The 18,982-nt window shown below is 38.8% G+C and overlaps 1 protein-coding gene across 3 annotated transcripts in view; it reads right to left on the reverse strand.

The window, feature by feature from the left end:
• LOC115212045 (crystallin J1A) overlaps nucleotides 1-18,982 on the reverse strand; it is a 477,233-nt gene that overhangs the window by 318,003 nt on the left and 140,248 nt on the right. The window contains exon 7 of one of the 3 annotated variants that reach the window (XM_036503101.1): nucleotides 15,219-15,230. The exons of the other annotated variants lie outside the window; for them this stretch is intronic. The gene's annotated coding sequence lies outside the window, so the exon portion shown is untranslated. Of the gene's footprint in view, nucleotides 1-15,218; nucleotides 15,231-18,982 lie in introns of those variants that run through there. 3 annotated transcript variants of the gene reach the window in all.

Here is an 18,982-nt window from a genome sequence, read left to right on the forward strand (position 1 = left end):
AAGAAGATGAGTCAAAATTTTTCAAAAGACTGATCACACAGGATAAAACCTGGGTCCATCACTATGATCCATAGACCAAAGCCCAGTCAATGCAGTGAAAGCACCGTGACTCACCTCCTCCAAAGAAGGCAAGGGTGCAGCCCTCCACTGACAAGGTTATGCTCACAGTCTTCTGGGACCAGGACGGAGTAGTGATGACAGATTTCCTGGCAAAGAGTACCACAATTACAGGAGCCTATTATGCTTCACTTTTGAGGAAATTAAGAGAAGCTATCAAAATCAAGAGGCGGGGCAAGATCAGCAAAGGCATCCTCCTCCTGCAGGACAACGCTCCGGTCCACAACTCGCGTGTCGCCAGATCAGAAGCACAGGCGTGCAGCTATGAACTCCTACCCTTGCACCCTCTGATTTTCACCTCTTCCCAGCCATGAAGTTGATTTTGAAAGGAAAGCGTTTCCCAGATGATGCAGCCTTGATTTCTGAAGTCACGTCATGGTTGGAGGACCAAGCTGGGGTGTTCTACAAAAACGGTCTCCAGAGCTGTATCAAACGATGGGAGAAATGCATAACTCTGGGTAGTTCCTATGTAGGAAAAGACTAATAAGTGTCGTTGCTCTACTGCTATGGGAAGTGGGTCAGGGGCATTACTTATTGAACGCCCCTCGTATATAAATACACACACACACATATATATACGCATATACACACCATCATCATCATCGTCGTTTAACGTCTGCTTTCCATGCTGGCATGGGTTGGATGGCTTGACTGAGAACTGGCAAGCCAAAAGGCTGCACCAGGCTCCAATCTGATCTGGCAAAGTTTCTACAGCTGGATGCCTTTCCTAGTGCCAACAACTCCAGAAGTGTAGTGGGTACTTTTATGAGCCACTGGCATGAGGGCCAGTCAGGCGATACTGGCAAAGACCACACTAAAAAGGTGTTTTTTATGTGCAACTTGAATGGGAGCCAGTCCAGTGGCACTGACAATGACCATGCTCGAATGTTATTTTCAGGTGCCTTACCAGCACATGTGCCAGTGAGGCGATGCTGGCAACGATCCCACTTGAATGGTGCTTTTTACATGTCCCCGGCACAGGAGCCAGTCAGTGGCCCTGCCAACAATCACGCTTAGATGGTGCTTTTAACGTTCTACTGGCACAAGTGCCAATCAGGCAGCATTGTCATCAGCCACGTCAGCGGTTTTGATTTCACTTGCCTTAACAGGTCTTCGCAAGCAAATTTTATTGTCCAATGAATGAAGGGTACTCATAAGTGGGCTGGTTATACACCACTGGCATAAGCCACAGGTTATGGTCTAACTAGGCTTGTTGGGTCTTCTTTAGCACAGCATATATCCAAAGGTCTCAGTTACTAGTCATTGACTCTGTGAGACCCAATGTTTGATGGTCATGATTCACCACCTCATCCCAGGTCTTCCTGGGTCTCCCTCTTCCGCAGGTTCCCTCAACTGCTAGGGTGTGACACTTTTTCACACAGCTGTCCTCATCCATTCACAACACACAACCATACCAGCGCAGTCGTCTCTCTTGCACACCACATCTGATGCTTCTTAAGTCTAACTTTTCTCTCAGGGCACTTACACTGGTATCAGCTGAATTGCATCTCTTCCAAATTCATTCTCTCCCCATCTGATTGATCTAGAATTCTTTCTCCTATTTTTCATGACCTGGTCCAGCAATTTGATACCCCTATAATTACCTCTCTCAAAAATCTTCCCAGCAAACAGTTCACTCTGCTACACCAGTCACTAAATATGATGCCTTCTTGTACAAAATGAATGAATATATAAGTAACTAGTCTATATACCCCACCAGGTATTTTAAGCACCTCAGCATTAATTCCTGATGGACCAGATGCTTTCCATACTTTCACAGCCTTACAAATAAAATTTGGTGGATCTCAAGAATGATTCCAATATGTTGTGTTAAATGTTTGCATAGTCCTGTTGCAGGAATTTGTCACTCAAATTTCACTTTAGGTTTTATAACCATTTTTATGAAGTCTATCTTTTTTCTGATCTGTACGTGTGTAAACTGAAATAACTCGCTCAGAATGTTCATAAGTTAGGGTTTTCAAATCCTATATTTAGACTACATTTCTTTCATTACTTGCCTCTAGTTGTTACTCATAAACTTACTAAATTTCTAAACTTACTTGGGGAATATTATCTCAAGGTTTTGATATCACTGCTCTCATTTTCTTAATTTTTGAAATATCACATAACTCTGTGTACTCTAGGAAATCTACCTCAATATATTCTGTCTGATCTAAGCAAGTATGGAAAAGTGGTTGTTAAAAATGGTGATGATCACACACACACAAACAAACAAACACACACACACAAACAGTAGCATGTGTATGCAATGAGAGATTCAGAGAATGAAGCTGTTTTTACAACTATTGTGCAATATCATGATTAAGAAACAAACACACACACACACACACATAAATTAATGAGAATATTTTTATAAATAAACATTGAAGCATCAAGTGAGTGATATATTTTTAGAAATTAAGAAAATCTCGAACATAGGAGAATAGCTGTAAAAACAGCTATTCTCCTGTGTTCAAAATTACATGAGTGTGTGTGTGTGAGGGATGTCTCATTTTCTGTTTACCAAATCAAATCCACCCACAAGGCTTTGGTTGACTCAGGGCTATAGTAGAAGACACTTTCCCAAGGTGATGCATGGTGGAACTGAATCTGAAGCCATGTGGATGGGAAGCAAACTCCTCAAATATAGTCATGCCTGTATCTTATATGCATGTGTGTGCGTGCATGTCTCTAAGTGCCTTTTGCCCAGTAAGACTTGTTTGTAGAAGATGAGTCAAATGAGTACATTGAGGCCAATCCTGTTACACTATGGACTGAGAACTTCTCTGGATTATTACACAACAGTACACACTTGCACATGCACGCATGTGTTTCTATATATCTTGTGTGTTTGGTTACATGTACGGCCATTACAGTGAGTTAGAGCTCCATGTAAATTATCATTATCCATTCAGCTTCCAGTACGGTGGTTAGTCAACCATTATACTTCCATTATGGTGGTTAGTCAACCATTATACTTAACAGTGTTGCCAATTATGATATACAGTGCATATGCAGAGCTAAATTAAGATAAACATATTGCAGTTGTTCAGACTTAGCATTGGATGTTCCAAGTGCATTTTGAGAGCTCAAAATCTCTCGTGGAAGCGCCATCCAACCAAAATGCAAATATATGGGAAACTACCACCTGTGTCATCTCTTGTGAAAGGTAAGAGAGTCCAGTTTGCTGGACATTGTTGTAGAGCTGAAAAAGAAGTAATTTCTACTCTTCTCCTCTGGAAGCCATCTACTCGCAATACCAGAGGGCGCACACTCGCCTACCCTGGTGTAATCTCCAGGGATACAGGCATCCAGCAACAGGACCTCCGTAATGCCATGATGGACCGTGAAGTCTGGCGTAGCATATTAAATTCCATTGTCTCGACCACGGTCGTACAATGATGATGATGATGATGCATTTTGGTTGCCTACCCTGATGATCCATTGCAGTTATGCATCCAAAATGCATTTGAAACATCCAGTGTTGAGTTCCAGACAAAAGCAATGCTGAAATCATCATCATTGTTTAAAGTCCGTTTTCCATGCTGGCATGGGTTGGACAGTTTGACTGAGGTCTGGAAAGCCAGCGGCTGCACCAGGCTCCTATCTGATCTGGCAAGGTTTCTACAGCTGGATGCCCTTCCTAATGCCAACCACTCCGAGAGTGTAGCGAGTGCTTTTTATGTGCCACTGGAATGGGAACCAATCAGGTGGGCCTGGCATCGATCACATTTGGATAGTCCTTTTTTATGTCACACCAACATGGGAGCCAGTCAGGGGCACTGGCATTGGCCACATTTGGTTGGTGCCTTTTACATGCCACCGGCATGAGAACCTGTCAGGGGTCACTGGCATCGACCATGTTTGGATGATGCATTTTACATGCCACTGGAACAGGAGCCAGTCAGTGGGCACTGGCCACAGCAATGATTTTGGTTTTACTTGACTATACAGAGAAACTAATAAGTTATATTAGTATTTATCTTAATTTTTTCTTTATGTGCAGGCATGGCTGTGTGGTAAGAAATTTGCTTTTCACCCATATGGTTCTGGGTTCAGACCCACAGTATAGCACCTTGGACAAGTGTCTTCTACTATACCCAAGGCAAACCAAAGGCTTATGTGTGAATTTAGTGGACAGAAACTGCAAGCCCATTGTATACACATATATGTGTGTGTGTGTTTGTCTCCATGACCACTTGACAAGTGGTGTTGGTGTGTTTACATCCCTGTAACTTAGCAGTTTGGCAATACAGACTGATAAAATTAGTACTAGCTTAAAAACATAAGTACTGGGGGTTGATCCATTTGACTAAAAGTTCTTCAAGATGGTGCTCCAGCATGACTGCAGTCTAATGACTGAAAGAAGAAAAAATAATATATATATATATCTCATCATCATCATCATCATTAAACATCCGTTTTCCATGCTAGCATGGGTTGGACGGTTCGACCGGGGTCTAGTAAGCCATGGAGGCTGCATCAAGCTCCAGTCTGATTTGGCAGTGTTTCTACAGCTGGATGCCCTTCCTAACGCCAACCACTCCGTGAGTGTAGTGGGTGTTTTTTACGTGCCACCGGCACAGGAGCCAGTCAGGCGATGCTAGTAACTGCTATGCTCGAAAGGTGCTTTTACGTGTCACCAGCACTGATATATATATAGATAGATGGAGAAAAAGAGAGAGAGAGAAAGACAGATAGATCAATAAAAGATTTCAAAAAAAAACCAACTTAATACCTAAAAACAAAGGGTAAACACAAATGCCAAACAGGAGACATGGCAGATGGGAGTTGGAGGGACAAGGGTGGGGTGTGGGTATTGATAAGACAGAAAAGTGATAAGAGATGACACTTTGTAGATGATGGAGAGAACGAAGGGAAAAAAATACTTTAGAAAAAGTTGAAAACAGGGAAAAAATAAGCAGAAGGGAGGGGGATAAAAATAGTGAAATTTCAAAAACAGTATACTCTTACTCTTTTACTTGTTTCAGTCATTTGACTGCGGCCATGCTGGAGCACCACCTTTAGTTGAGCAAATCGACCCCGGGACTTATTCTTTGTAAGCCCAGTACTTATTCTATTGGTCTCTTTTTGCCGAACCGCTAAGTGACGGGGACATAAACACACCAGCATCGGTTGTCAAGCAATGCTAGGGGGACAAACACAAACACACACACATACACATATATATATATACATATATACGACAGGCTTCTTTCAGTTTCCATCTACCAAATCCACTCACAAGGCATTGGTGGGCCCGGGGCTATAGCAGAAGACACTTGCCCAAGATGCCACGCAGTGGGACTGAACTCGGAACCATGTGGTTGGTTAGCAAGCTACTTACCACACAGCCACTCCTGCGCCTATGTCTAGGAAAGAAACAAAAGACAAAAAGTATGTCTAGGAAAGAAACAAAAGACAAAAAAAAAAATGAATTTGATTAGCTAAATAATAGTTATTAGTTTATTTGTAGAAAATATTTGCTTGTAGTGTACTGTTGTTACACTTGTATAAAAATATATATTCAGTCTTGCTTTACAGAAGAATTTATGAAAGGAACTAAAATTTGCAAAGAGAACAAATGACATGATTGGTGCAATTTGTGTCACATGACTTTGTGTTAGTCTTCAAATGAAGGAGATGTCAAATGGTAGCTCGATCTGCAAGAAATTACTTTATGTGTCATGAGGTTGGGGAGGGGTGTACAAGGATTTTGAGTTGCCAAGTAGGAGGATGACCCTGATATAGATCTGAAAATTTTGAGATAAAAGGACATCTATGTGGTTGGCCAACCTGGTAGAAATAGCCACCAAAGCTCCCTCAAATCAAACCTCTCTGACTTATAGATGTAGAGTATACATCGGATAATGTAGCTATAGATACAAGCAAAAAGACTAGATTATATTGGCTGGAATATCTTTAATGAGTGGCCCACTTAACCAGAGCCAACCCAGGGTTAAACAACAACCGGTGCTATTTGAAGATTTAAAATGCTTTCCTGTACATGCTCTAAGTTAGCAACCATACTTAATGTCTTTCCATATAGTCCATATGTTCTACATTATTTATAAATATAATCTGTTATGTCTACATAACCATAATTAGTCTTGCTGAGTTAATGAGAGCATGTAATTAGAAAGTACATCACAGTAATGATGATGATGATGATGATGATGATGATGATGATGATGAATTCTCTGTCAGTTTTGATGATAAGTATGCATTTGTTCAATTAATAGAACTACCTACTCGTTAAATTAACCTGTAAGTGACGAAGCAGTATTCCATAAACACTTGTACTTTTATTGAAATGTTCAGGCTGAATCAATGTAACTTTGAATAAAACAAGTTCAATCCATACAGCAGGATTCCATACAGTTTCCCTCCTTCCAATTTCAACCACAGTCACAACAAGGTTCAGTCTTTGTTATGGTGTTATGGTTTGTGGGGACTCAATGGCCTTGAGAGCACATCAGTATAGTGCAAGTCCCTGGCAGGGTCCCCCATGCTGTACATAGTCAAAGGATAAAAGGCCAGGTTAATATGGGCTACTTCTTGCTATAGGTAAAAATGGGTTTCCATATGGGCCAACCAACAATCCTGCTTATAAAAAAATTCAAAGTTACTGAAGTGTGAACAACAATTCAAAACAAGACTTAAGAAGAGGAAGGCCTTCAGAGAACTCCAGACACACAGATGGGGTGCGGGGAGCACTGCCTTGCAGGATTTTAATCAAACAAGTCAACCTCAGCCCTTATCCTTTTTTTAAGTCTGGGACTTATTGTATCAATTTCTTTTGCCAAATTACTAGTTTATGGGGATATAAACAAACAAAACCAGTTGTCAAATGGGGAAAGACACAAGCACAAATATATATATATAGGTGCAGGAGCGGCTGTGTGGTAAGTAGCTTGCTTACCAACCACATGGCTCCAGATTCAGTCCCACTGCGTGGAACCTTGGGCAAGTGTCTTCTACTATAGCCTCGGGCCAACCAAAGCCTTGTGAGTGGATTTGGTAGATGGAAACTGAAAGAAGCCCATCATATATATGTACATATATATATGTATGCGTGTGTGTGTATATGCTTGTGTGTCGCTTGACAACTGATGCTGGTGTGTTTACGTCCCCGTAAAAAGAGGCTGATAGAATAAGTACTAGGCTTACAAAAAATAAGGCCTGGGGTCAATTTGTTCGACTAAAGGCGGTGCTCTAGCATGACCACAGTCACATGACTGAAACAAGTAAAAGATATATACATATATATAGATATATATATATGTATATATATATAATATATATATATATATATATATATATATATATATATATATATATATATATAGGTAAAGACCCCCTTCAGCCATCAATGACCATGAGATTGCACTCAGAAAGTTACCTGCTGAGGCAAACGTCCGGGCAAAATTGTTTATGAAAGACCAGTCTGACGCTCTAACCACTGCACCACGCACAAACAATAGGTTTCTTTCAGTTTCCATCTACCAGATCCACTCATAAGGCGTTGGCCTGGGACTACAGTAGAAGACACTTGCCCAGTTCCACATGGTTGGGAAGCGAACTTCTTAACACACAAGCATGCTTACATCTACAACATAATTTATCTCTGTTTATTAAGACATAAGCTTCCACATGATGCAAATGTTTCTCAAAGAGAATTGTTTCTTACCATTCTTGGGTTGCTGGACAGCATATTGATTTTGCAGTCCCTTCTAATTCTTGCTTATTACTCCAACAGTAAAGTAATCATGACAGAATTGCTAATCTATCTGTACTTGAGTGTTTTCATTCAAATATACCCATGCTTATTAATTGTTATTGTTGCTTAGTCCCAAGTCAGTTCTGATTCAATGGATGGAAGCACTCCGTCGGTTACGACGACGAAGGTTCCGGTTGATCCGAATCAACGGAACAGCCTGCTCATGAAATTAACGTGTAAGTGGCTGAGCACTCCACAGACACGTGTACCCTTAACGTAGTTCTCGGGGATATTCAGCGTGACACAGAGAGTGACAAGGCCGGCCCTTTGAAATACAGGTACAACAGAAACAGGAAGTAAGAGTGAGAGAAAGTTGTGGTGAAAGAGTACAGCAGGGATCACCACCATCCCCTGCCGGAGCCTCGTGGAACTTTTAGGTGTTTTCGCTCAATAAACACTCACAACGCCCGGTCTGGGAATCGAAACCGCGATCCTATGACCGCGAGTCCGCTGCCCTAACCACTGGGCCATTGATTCAATAGAGTTCTACTCAAAGGCATTTCAACTTTGACCATCCTGTCTATTTAGGAATGCCTAGAAGTACAAAGTTTAATATGTCCTTCTATCTTTGCTTTTAAGATGGTAGGATGCGATTTGAGATATATTTGACTGCTATTTCTAGAATCAGCTCCATTAGCTCGTAAATCATTATTTTTATACAGCTACTAATAATGATAAGCACTTTAATAATTAGATGACTTTCACAAAGAAAAGTTCAGTAACGAGATAACAGAAATTCTGATGTTTTTGGTTCTATTACTCACCCACTGCCTCTTTTTTTATCATTTTTTTTCTGTAATAAAAGTCAACAGATTGCATTAGCATATTTTGTCCTTCTAAGTCATTAATTCCAAAAGAACAAAGCCCTTATTGGAAATGGCATCTGGGTCTATGCTACATAATTAAACTCAACAACACTTCAGCTATCCTTGTAATTTCACCAACGACATTTATCTTGGCATCTAATTAACAGATACTCTTTATTCATTTAATATTTTAAATATATGTTTATAAATTCCATAGATTTGTGTATGCTATTATTTCCATAAGTTATTTACCAAATACAGATAACTTACAGACCAGTAATTCCTAAATTATCTGATTGGAGCAAAATGCTGTTGTGGTTGTTATTATCCACCATACTAATGGCAGCACCAATATAACAGTTGTGTCAGATTATTATCACATTTGCAAAGACAGATGGTTTCACAGATCTGATTTGTAAAAACATTCTTCACTGTTGGAACATTAGAAAGTGGTGCAGTATCTATAATTAGAAACATTACAGTAATTTAGTCACACACCTCTCTGTCTTAGGTTCAAATCTCACCAGAACTAAATTGGCCTTCCCTCCCTGCAGAATGTTTTGTTGTTATTTAACCCCAAGTCAGTCCTGATCCAGCAGACCTATGATCTGTGACCATCCTGTCTTATTTTATCAATGTATTCTTCCTTTATAAAGACAATACAGAGTTGCTTGTTTTTTTCTGCGGGAAAGAAGGTAGATTTGGCTGCTAGGTCTAGCTGTTCAAGCAACCATGTAGAGATTCTTTTGCTGGCTTATCCCTTTGGGAATTTTTGCTGTTTAGCCACAAGTAAAATCTAGCCAATTAGACCTATGATCAAAGGTATTCCAACAATGACTCTCCTGTCTTTTGAAACAATTTATGAACTACAGTCTAATCATGTATTCTCTATTATCTTGAAGATGGTATTGCATGATTTGAGAGAAATTTAGCTATTATTTCTAATAAATTAAGTAGCCACATAGAGGCATGCTCAGTAGCACATCCTTCCTGGGATTGATAAAATAGATACCAGTCAAATGCTTTGGTCTGATTAACTGATCTCATATTTCCCTTTGTGCCAATGTATAACAATACATTAATCTGAATGGTACATTCCAAGAATACTATATTAAAATATTTTGGAATATTATATTCTGTATCAGAAATTACAGTTTGTTTTTCTGTAAAACCATTTTGGAACTTTCATCTCCAAACAACCAGAGTTGAAATTTTGAACATTCACAGACAACATCATTCCCTCCAGTTCATAACAAAAACACAGTTGTTTATTATCTTTGGCTCCTGTTACAGCTTGTTTATTACAGAGCTTCTCTGGTTTATCTTGTATACGGGAAGTATATAGCTTTGAGGGAATTGAAAACCAGAGGAATATATTGACACAGGATTCTACAAAAGATCTGGCAAGATAGAAAGTACAAAAGGAAAAATGAAAGAGAAAATAGGGCAAGAGAGAGAGACAGGGAAAATGGAGTAAGAGAAGAGGGAGATGGGTAGTTAGGCAGTTAGATAGACAGAAAGGTAATTTGATATATATAGGAAGATAGATAGAAAGATAAATATGAATAGAGAGAGAGAGAGAGAGCGCTGTAGAGAAGCAATATTGCATGCAATTTGTCTAATTCATAGAAAAGACAGAAGCCAAGTAAGGTTAATTGAGTGTGTGAGAATAATATTAATGTAGGTATACTAGATCAAGTGTTTGACCTCTTTTAGTGATCAGAGATATCCGTTAATGGGCGAGTTGTGTTAATTACTTAAGAGGGTGAGGAAATGGCAGTTGAGAAGATTCCACTACATATCTGGGCATTATTTATAAGTGGAGTTAGAAAGGTGGTGAGCCGGAAGAACTGTTAGCATGCGGGACAAAATGCTTAGCAGCATGTCATCCATCAACAAAAAATAGCAACCAAAACTCCCTCACATCACACTCCATTATGTTAAGAAAATAACCCACAATTGATAAAGTAGGCCTGGGTTCCCAGCACAGAAATATGAGATGGTTAAGGCCGGAATGCTGTAGATCATAGGTTTGCTCAATCAGGGCTGACTTAGAACTACTTCAGCAGCCATTGTTAACAATCTACTCCAAGCAATGCTATCACTACCATTAAACTCTTACTATCATAACAAAATATGTTAATGAAGGGGCCTCTATGTGGTTCCTCAACCTGCCAGAAATAGCACCCAAATCATACTCTTGATAAAAAAAGCACATTAAAATATAGTTCTGCAAACCACCAAATGATTCACAAGGAAGGACTGAATATGCAGATGGTGCACTCCAGTGTACCCTTGAGGAAGTTCCTGGCAAGAAACCAAACTCGAAACAGTATTGAGGGAAGCACATTGTCCAGTTGTGCGATCAACGTGCTCGAGAGTCTACATAATACATAAAGTGGTCTGTAGTAAACGTGGCCTATACTACAATGGGGGCACCATCAGAAAGCTGCATACAGCATTAAAGAACATATGCACACAAACACATCAGTTTATAAACACTTGCTGAAGTGCCAGACCCAGGATTTTACTTCAACTATCAGTCTTGGAATGCCATATTAGGAATCTATGAATCAAGGAAGCTATTTGAATAAATTTTGACTTTTGTTAACAGACAAGAACTACATAAGGCAGACTAATTACTATAACACCAGTCTGCATATGTCACTATCCTGTCCCATATATCTGAAGAAAGATAATAGCTCTATACCATCTCTCAATTCTCCATGTGTCCTGATGAAAGTACTACCCCCAAATATCAAAGAAATACGGGGTAAAACATTAAATGTTTCCTAGATGAACATCAATGGAATTTGTATCTTGTGGTACCAGTGCCGGTGGCACATAAGAAAACCATCCAAACATGGCCGTAGCCAGTACCGCATCGACTGGCCTCCGTGCTGTGGGCACATAACAAACACCATCCGATTGTGGCCGTTCGCCAGCCTCATCTGGCACCTGTGTCGGTGGCACATAAAAAACACCATCCGAGCGCGGCCGTCTGCCAGCCTCGTCTGGCACCTGTGTCGGTGGCACATAAAAAACACCATCCGAGCGTGGCCGTTCGCCAGCCTCGTCTGGCACTTGTGTCGGTGGCACATAAAATCACCCACTACACTCTCGGAGTGGTTGGCGTTAGGAAGGGCATCCAGCTGTAGAAACACTGCCAGATCTGACTGGCCTGGTGCAGCCTTCTGGCTCCCCAGACCCCAGTTGAACCGTCCAACCCATGCTAGCATGGAAAGCGGATGTTAAACGATGATGATGATGATTTCAGTATTTCATCTGTTTTGCATTGTTCTAGCCTTTTAACAACTCATAATCAAATTTAATATCACACAATGCTTCACTCAGTCTTGGTATAATTTTACTTCTAAGTAGCTTTGTCATTGACCTCAAAAACTCGTTTTTCCCCTAAAAGACAAGTGCCCAAAACACTGGATTTATCACTTCTTGCGGCAAATTAATTCATTGTAATTTATTTCATCTATGAACTTTATATAATGAAAAATAAAATGAAAAAAAAAAAAGCAAGAGAAAGAAAGTCATCATCTGCCATTATGAAAATGATGGCAAGATAAGGCGAAGAATACCATTTCAGGTATTTTAGTGTTTGAATCTTCAGTTTGGTGGATTCTCTCTTGAGCTGATTCTGATAACAGTGACAGCAGTAAGGTTAATGGAATTGTGATTATCACATAACAATCAACAAAAGAAAGGTACACAACAAAAACAGGATCATTGAGTGAAGTCGCTCGGTACCACTGAGATGCCGATAATGGTTACAGATATAATATTAGAAAACAACATAACAGTTGCTATTGTCTGTTTGTCATAAGCAAGAAAGTGGTGTATGAAACAGTGCAGAGAAGCCAAACATGTTCAAATTTAATGTATAGTTTGGAAAATTAGACAATATGATGGAGGAATTCTATTGCAATTGGATATTGGTTTCTATCTTTTTCTGATAGAAGCCTCTTCAATTAAATGAAAACATACCTAAGAAAATAGGACTGATATCTGCTTGTCTTTTGCAGTACATACACATGCACATACCTGGGTGGAAATGTTTGTTTTTTTTCTTATTCAGTTAAAGTAGTTACTACTGGAATTATATAATTTATTATAAGAAATACTAATTACTAACGTTCGTGTTAGATTGACAGTATACAACCATTCTATCGCCTCACCACCGTACATGTCTCTACGAGAGATTTAGAAATTTAGTATTTCTTATTTTGATAATCAGTGAATAGACTTCACTGAATTATAGATATATACAATACGAAGTCGAGACAAATATCGCTGGCTGACTGGTGTCTAGGCCGATGAAGGACAATGATCCTGAAACACGTGTCCCTAGATGCAGCTCCGGCGGCCGGGGGTGTTTGTCTCCCCTTCGTAAATGTATATATATAACGACACAGGGAAAAATGTGTCAAAGCCATCAGGAGGCGTCGATGCTTTCTAGGGCTATACAGCGGTGGTGTACCCCCCTACTGTCACGTTCGTGTTAGATGGACAGTATACAACCATTTTAAATAATTTATTGTTCTCTCTTAAAGAATTGGCAGGCATATGAATGACTATGCTTCACTGAAGAAGTTTAATAAGGCAGAAATATGCCTGGAATTGTAACTCCTGTCTGTAGAATAGATTATTCTTCACTTCACTGATTGTTTACTTCCAATTCTAATTTAAGTGAGACATTGATGCATCGATTCATTTCAAAAGTTTTGTTTGATTTGCTTTTGAGTTGTCACCCTTGCTTTTGTGTTTGGTTAATTTAGGGCAGTTATTCTCAACCTTTTTGACTCTGTCATAAATTAGAGTTTAATAAAATGTAAGACAATACAGAAACTGTTATTTCTTTACTTGGTCTTTTTAATTTTTAACTTTTACTTGTTTCAGTCATTTGAGTGCAGCCATGATGGGGCACCGCCTTGAAGAAATTTATAGTCGAATGTATCAACTCCAGTACTTTCCAGTACCTCTTTTGTTTCAAGCCTGTTACTTATGCTGTTGATCTCTTTTGCCGAAACACTAAAATACGGGGACATAAACACACCAACACTGGTTGCCAAGTGGTGGAGGCAAGGGTAAACACAGACACACATACATAGACACTTACACACATATATACAACAGGTTTCTTTCAGTTTCCGTCTACCAAATCCACTCATAAGGCTTTAGTTGGTCTGAGGCTGTAGTAGAAGACACTTGCCCAAGGTGCCACGCAGTGGGACTGAGCCCGGAACCATGTGGTTGGGAAGCAAGCTTCTTACCACACAGCCACAACTGCACCTGGCTGTTTAATATTGCAGCCATATTTCCGTTGCCTCACTATCAACAAAAAATGCCATATTGATTTTTTAACTGGCTGTAGAAATGGCTGACCAATGCTTTGCGAGGAGGAAACTCTGAAGAAGCCCATTGCATGTGTAGGTGTATGCCATTATGTTTGCTGTTGCATTAATGCTATTTGAAAAACATGCATTTCATGTCTTGTATCTTAGTGGGGTAATTAAAGAGAGAACACTAATATAAGAAACCAGACTTTAAAGTAAGTGCTGAGATCAATACGATGAACAACAATACTTCAAGGTATTACCCCCGATATGGTTGTAGATCAGTGACTGAAACCAGTAAAAGCATAACAGAGATGAGAAAATGACGAAGATACAAACATTGTTGGAAGAAAAGACGACAATGTAGATAACAACAGAAGTGTTTTAGAGAATCATTAAAACAAGAACAAAAACAACAAGAATAACATCAACCTCAAGAAGCACCACAGAAACAACAATTGCCAGAACACCACCAGCTACTACCACCACCACCACCACCACCACCACAATAATAACAACTACCAGAACCATACCTACAGCAGCCAGAACCATTATACCAATGAAAGTTTTATTGCTTTCCTGTTTGGTTTCTGAGTATTTTTTCTCTCTCTTGAACATAAAAAGGTGGAATCTATTTGCTAATTTTTCAATCGGAATTTTCTACCACCTCCAGCTGTACGGTGGTTATTTCTTTTTAGTCTTCTATTTTATTCTTTTTCCTCCACCCCTGCCACTTTAATTCATCAATGATCAATGAATCAGTAATAATATAAACATATAAGTAAAAATAGATAAGTGAATATAGTTTCGAATAAAATATTTAGAATACAGAGAAAGAAAGAAAGAAAGAAATAAAGAACAAGAACAAAAAATAAATAAATGGTAAGTGAAGAAATATATGAGGAAGAAATAAACATGGTTTTTCGTTTTTGCAAACAATAAAAGCAATCAAATAATCAATTAAATAAATGAAAACATAAAGAAAAATATAATTAGATAGAAATTAAGAAAAAAATTGCATAAATTTTAAATACATATAATATATTACAGCAATGTTAAGATACATTATTTGTTGTGTTTGTTTAGTTCCTTAACTTAAAGGAGAGATAGGAGTATTCATAAACTTTAGAGTCCCTTTGAGTATGGTATGGTTATTGCTTGTGTTTTGATCTTGCAAATCTATGTTCAAAGATGTTGAGTTTGCTTGACACACAATAGGATGATATTAGTATCCAATGTGTGCTTCCTTTAGAAGACAGTAATTTGTCATATGAAGAAAATTTAGCTGCTATTTGTAGCAGGTTGGGTGACTAAATAGAGGCTCCTTTATTGGCTTCCCTTTTGGCTTCCCAGCTGGGGAGCAGGCCAAATGGAGAGCAGGTCAACTGGAGAGCAGGCCAATCGGAGAGCAGGCCAACAGGTGAGCATGCCAGCTATAGAGCAGGCCAACTGTAGAGCAAGCCTGCTGGAGAGCAGGCCAACTGGAGAGCAGGACAACTGAAGAGCAGGCCAGCTGGATAGCAGGCAAACTAGAAGGCTGGCCAGCTGGGGAGCAGGCCAGCTGGAGAGCAGGCTAACTGGAGAGCAGGCCAACTGGAGAGCAGGCCAACTAGAGGGCTGGCCAGCTGGAGAGCAGGCCAGCTGGAGAGCAAGTCAAATGGAGTGCAGGCCGAGTGGAGAGCAAGTCAAATGGAGTGCAGGCCAACTAGAGAGCAAGTCAAATGGAGAGCAAGTCAAATGGAGTGCAGGCCAAATGGAGAGTAGTCCAGGCATCCAGGCTCTAATTGCCTGTTTTGACAAAGAATGGCTGGATACCCTTCCTAATGCCAACAGAGTGTACTGGGTGCTTTCTACATGGCACTGGTATGGGTGTTTTCTATGTGGTACCAACACAGGTACTGCTCTCCATTTGACTTGCTCTCCACTTGGCCTGCTCTCCATTTGACTTGCTCTCCAAGTGGCCTGCTCCCCAGTTGGCCTGCTCTCCATGGTGCTGTTGTCATGTTAAAAGCACCTGCTACACTCTGTGAAGTGATTGGCATTAGGTAGAAACCAATCCAAAACAGACTATGGAACATGGTGCCAGCCCTGGACTTGCCAGTTCCTGTGAAGCCATCCAACCCATGCCAGCATGAAGAGCAGATGTTAGATGATGATGATGATGATGAATGTGTGTGTGTGTATACTGTCCATTAATTTTCATATAAAACCCTAATTATTTGTTAATTATCATGAACCATAGGTATATTATGATGGATTACTACAAACGTTGTACAACAGAACCACACCAGAATGGAAATCTGAGGAACATCATTTCGTTTTTATCTTGATTTTAAAAATGTTACATGATAGCAGCCTTGGGTTTTTGTCTTTCGTTACCAAATTTCTTCGAAAGCACTTTTATGATACGAATTCCAAAAAAAACTAGAGTATCATATTCCTTGGCCGCTTTCAAGACCTCATTTTTTTTTTTTTACAATAGCAATGGCACAGTATGAAAGAAACTAATATATCTTGTGTTTATTGGATTGTTTGAAAATATTTTATAGAGCAGATCTTTTTCACAAAACTGCTCTAAAGAACATAATAATAATAATAATAATAATAATAATAATAATAATAATAATAATAATAATAATAAATAAATAAAGCAAAAATGTGAAATTATTTGGAGTCGTGATTCTGGTAGATTATAATCAAGTTATTCAGAAATATTTCCAAAATTGCACGACGCAGTAACGAGGTAATTGATATGAAAAACCTCACTTAATACAATTCAAACATAAAATTATTGACTCCATTCTTCTGCTCTTATTGAACAGAACCATCTCTTCAAAAATGATGTATATGAAGTTGCATGGACACGCACGCATGCATGCACACACAAACACTTTATACTACATGGGCAAGTGTCAGTAAATGTATTTTTCATATACAATTTAAAAAATTGCATCAAATTATATTAATGTACATCTCAGCATAATTGATTTAAACATGTACAATTAATAATTTCAAAATAATTTTATTTAAAAATAAAAATTATGACAAGACACAACTGAACATTATTATTAATTAAAACATGTAAGAAATTATATATCTGCTGTTTAGCCCAAGGAAGATTTGATCATACTGATCTAAGACCAAAGGAAATCCAGCCATGACTGTTCCATCTGACTACTAGACATAGTACAACTAGGACTATGTTATGCAACTGTAACCTTTTTCTTTATATTAAAACTAGTTGAGAGAGATTTGAGGGTTATTTGGCTGTTGTTTCTAGCTGATCAATTGATCATGTAGAGGTTCTTGTTTATCTGTATATTAGAATTTAAGACAAGAAACAAGTTTACAGAAAATTTCACTAAATGGAGCACCAACATCTTGATAAACCCTCCCCCCCATTTCTTTCCTCAATTTTTGTCTTCCCTTCTCCCCTACTTGCTCTTTCTATTTTCCCTTCTTACCTTCCTTTTCTCCACCTCCCTCTTCTTTCTTTCTCTGGCCCCTTCTCCCCCCCCAACCTTTCTATATCCTCTCTTCCTGTCTCCTTTTCCTTTCTTCTCATTCTTCCTGTCTCATCTCATTCATTTCCCTTCCTTTGTTTCTTTCTCCATCACACACACACACAGGGGTGAATAACATGTGGTAAGCTACAAGTAACCTGATCTGGTTTCAATTCCCACCTGAGGCTAATTTAGTTTGCCTTATGTCATCTCTTGCCCACAGCTCCAGCTGCAATCAATAACCGAGGGAAGCTGATTGTTCTCAATTAAACTAATTATGCTTGACACACAACAGATGGCAGCTAGTCTTCAGTTACTCATTTCCAAAACAGTCTAAAACCCCAAACAAAACTCATCCCTTCTTTTGATATCATTGATTAGCATAGATTGGAGTGAGTGCTAGTATTAGCATCTTCAGAGTCAACAGAAGGTTTGTTAATTCTAACTGTCATGAAGAATATAAAAAATTAGATTCTTTATACCTCACGGGAGCTGAACTTTCCAATGTAACCATCACTAGTTCCCTTCAATTCCATATTTCACTTCATATTAGCACCGACAGTCTTGACAATTGATGACCAGTCCAGATTTCACTTTCACATTATCTGAGTGACAGTGTCCCCTTGGGTGTGTTGTGATTTCACCAAAGGACAGCAAATGTCAAGGGAGTTGTAGGGGGAGTTAAAAGAAGTTGTGAATTTTTCCTAGCAATAAAATATTTAATCGAAACACTACACTTACATTTTAAGCACATACAAAAAACAAACTTTTTAGGGCAGTGGATGGATTGGCAAGATTGTTTGAGCTTTAGACAAGATGCTTTGTCATATCTGTTCCAGTTCTTTGCATTCAGAGTTCCATTTCTGCCTCTTATCACTTGTTTTGTTGAGGTAGGAAAAACCCAGCAAATGATGGTAGCCTTTTCACATCATAATTTGGATTAATATGCATGAATATGGAACTTGCAGTGAAGTGAGACAAATACAAACCAGAGCTGAGTGCTTTAGGAAACCATGGTTACAGGCAAAAAGAGAAGCGCTGTCCTGTTAACTTCATGGTTGAATGGTTATCATTTAAACATCACGTCAAATGCAGAACTTGAAATAAAAATAAATTCTTCTTAGAAAATAATTACTAAAATTTGCAAAAATATCAAACATTGTAAGGTTTTGTTAAAGAAATCATCAAGAAAAGGAATATTTAAACCTTTTCTAACAGTATTTCTGCAGAAATACACTGTTTTTGCTTCAATAAAATTTAAAAATAATGATGAATTTATTAAAATATTTTTGTCATTATTAAACTGGAGTTTGGAATATAAATTAACATGAAATTTTGATGCAAAGTTTTAATTTAGATAATTTTAAAACATGAAGTTTGTATCATAGATTGAAGGCTGGCATCAAAAGGGTTAATTTGATTTCTAAA

Source organism: Octopus sinensis, linkage group LG5 (genome assembly GCF_006345805.1).
Source record: "Octopus sinensis linkage group LG5, ASM634580v1, whole genome shotgun sequence".
Classification (NCBI taxonomy): domain Eukaryota; kingdom Metazoa; phylum Mollusca; class Cephalopoda; order Octopoda; family Octopodidae; genus Octopus; species Octopus sinensis.